We start from the raw sequence: 3,490 nt of genomic DNA, 5'->3' as shown, positions 1-3,490 counted from the left end.
TATATATACACATATTTTTTGTGTAAGGATATATAAAAAATATATTTTGTGTAAGGATACAATTTTGCGTAAGAATATATATACATCTGTCTGTCAGTCTGTCTATTATATAGCTATATCTATCTATGTATATGTATATATGTATATGTATGTATATATATATGTAAGGTAAGAATACATATAGATATAATTTATATAAGAATACATATAGATTAATTTTTTGTAAGAATGTTTAAATATATTTTGTGTAAGAATATAGAATATATTTTGTGTAAGAGAATATAAATATAAATTTTGTAAGAATATATATAAATATATTTTGTGAACGAATGTAGAAATATGTTTTGAATAAAGATATATAAATATGTTTTTTAAGAATATATAAATATATTTTGTGTAAGAAAATATATATTTTGTTTTGCTCTAATAGAAATGTTCAGAGAGCAAACATAAATATAAATTAGCGAGAGTATATTGTTCAAATTGCTGTTGTTTAACCCGCAGTTCTTGTCCTGACAGGACATACCTCTGATATAGGTATTTCCCGGTATATACACTCAGTTCTTCTGTCACAGTCATTGCACATCTGAGACTATATCAAAGTGCTCCAAAAACGTGTTCTAAGATGGTCGGATGTAATTTCAGGAACTCTTGGCAGTTGGTCGCCCGACTGTGTAGCGATCATTTATTAAGTCATTCTTCAAAATAGTGTAACTGTAGTGGGTGGAACTAATACCCTAGGATATTACTGTTATTATACATTTCCTGAAGAACAAGGAAAACAAAATCAGTGAGTAGGTATGAATTTATCTTCTCTAACAATTAATTAATTATCAGTAAAATTCTCTATTGGTATGTTATGTTGTTATGATGCTAATATAAAAGGAAAGAAAAAACTCCATAGTGTACGTGTGTGAGAGAGAGAGAAAGCGATAGATAGATAGGTAGCAGATAGATAAATAGACAGAGCGATAATGGAGAGAAAACAAAGAACGTGGTATCTGTGAGATTTGATCGCAAAACGTAAGAGAGATGAACATTGTACAAAGAATGATTTTAGGTGTGCTACAACTCCCCCTACTAACTCATCCTCTTCGAATACACAACTCATCTATTTATTGGCAGCGAATAAACATCAGAGACAACCTTATCATTCAACTTAACGCACCACTAAACAGTAATTAACTCGCGAATATCTTTCACAGAAACAGGGAAGGTGCTAAGGAAACCTGGGAATGGTGTGGACACTGCTGATTTATTATCGAAGACTTTCAAATTTGGTACGACAAGGTAATTAACAATGTTCAGTCTGTTAGAATGCAATTGGAAGTGGCGATAGGGATTCTCAAATTCTTAAAATAAATAGTAAGCTCCATGCTATACAGAAGTCCTTTCCGGTCTCCCAACACAACTCAGACAACGCCTTATTCCTTATCCTTCTGGAAATATCATCCATCAATCACCCTTTAATCCAAATATTTTATTCGTTGTTAACGCGATTCTGTATCCTCACTCTTTCAATTAATCGCCAAACTGCTTCCAAACATTCGAGAAACTTCACACGTATATTAAGCCAATAAAGATTTTTAACGAGGATCGAATTAGTAGATTAACATTCAGTTATTGCAAAACAGGAAATCGATAAATAGGTAAATAAAAGCAAATCCTACAACTTATTGGATCGATAATGTTATGGGATATCAATTGAAAACGTCTATGAATCATCTCTGATAGTCACTGGTTCTGCACTTTGTGTGCAACTAAGGCATGTATAAAAAGTCTCAGGCTCCCATGGTTACACTAAATCTCGAAGAAATAAACCAGCGTATGTGTTTCTACTCCTAGCACTCTTAGTTCAAAATCAGTCGAAGTCAACACTGCCTTTCGTCTTTCCAGGGTCAATAATAAAATGAATACAAATCCAGGGCCGTAGATTGATGGAACTGTAAGAAAGTGGGACTGGATGGCATGTAATATTTGTTCCTTCTCTAACCGTTCTGAGTTCAAATCCAACCATAGCTTATACGAGTAGTACCTTTAATCCAACGTCTGGATTACCATTACCACTTGGTAACTTGTCCATTATCTTGCAAGAATTTGAGCCAGGTCTCCACTTGGAGGATGTCGTCTTCGCTCCTTTAGTCCATCCCACTAGTCTCGGAGGCTCTGTAATTAGTCATGGGTACTACTTTTTCTCCTGACTAAATGATATAAAGAAAACAAAACAAAACTAAAACTTCATTAGCTTACAATGCTGGGCTTTATCAGGATCCTTAGATATAAGTTCATGACCTAAATCCAAAATCGATTTTGCCCATTTTCTTTGGATCAAATACATTCGGAGTTGAAATTCGAACCAAAAGTCCCTCAGTTCACATCGTGCCATCTTTAAAAGAAGAAAGAGGCGCTTAGCTGTTACTTGTTGCCGCCGGGCATATTACCCATGGTCTTTCTTATTAAAGAACGACAATTAGACAGTGTAATTTCTAGTAACACCATAAATGAAACTAAGGCTAGATGGTCTAGGGTGAAACGCCTTTAACCATAGATCAGCTCAATAAGGATTGACCAATATCTGCACCATACACCCTAACTACCACCACCACTATACACAACCATCAGTAACTCCATACACATCGAGAAACAAAGGAGCAAGGTATTCGACCTGCTAGACATAGCAATTAAATATCTCTCAACTCACATAGTCTTGTCTTCAAAATGAAAATGATACAGTGGAAATATATTGGAGATATTTTCTTTCTTTTACTTGTTTCAGTCGTTAGACTGCAGCTATGCTTGGGCACTGTCTTGTAGAATTTTAGTTGAATGAATCGGCCCCAGTACTTTTCATTATTTTTAAAGCTTGGTACTAATTATGGTACTAATTATGCGGACATAAACTCACCAACACCGGTTATCAAGCGGTAGCGGGGGGAAAAGACAGACAGATAGACCCACACATACACACATATATATATACGATGAGCTTCTTTCGGTTTCCGTCTACCACATCCACTCACAAAGCTTTGGTTGACCCAACGCTAGTAGAAGACACCCAAGGTACCACCGCAGTGGTACTGAACCAGGAACAATGTGGATGGAAAGCAAGCTCCTTACCACACAGTCAACCCTGTGCTTATAGCTAAAAATACAAAAAAAACAGAAGAGACAAAGACGGGATAGTCACGGCTGGATTGATCATGTGTCTGCTTCGTGAGAACTGACCTGAGGCTACACGACATCACCAGCAACATTAACAAGAGAAGTGGTTACACTAATGAATAAAGTAGGTTTTCATAATTAATCAATTATACAAAATTAACAGCTATTTTAAATGGTTCATCTTCTTGCTTCCTATCTTTTAACTTTCCGCTTCTAATAATTCACTGATTAAAACATCATTTGTTAATTTCCACAAGACGACTTACCATTATTGATTATTGATTCTGTGTGTGTGTATGTGCGTGTGTGTATGTGCATGCGTATATAA

Source organism: Octopus bimaculoides, chromosome 12 (assembly GCF_001194135.2).
Source record: "Octopus bimaculoides isolate UCB-OBI-ISO-001 chromosome 12, ASM119413v2, whole genome shotgun sequence".
Classification (NCBI taxonomy): domain Eukaryota; kingdom Metazoa; phylum Mollusca; class Cephalopoda; order Octopoda; family Octopodidae; genus Octopus; species Octopus bimaculoides.
Note: the sequence above shows the minus strand (reverse complement) of the source record.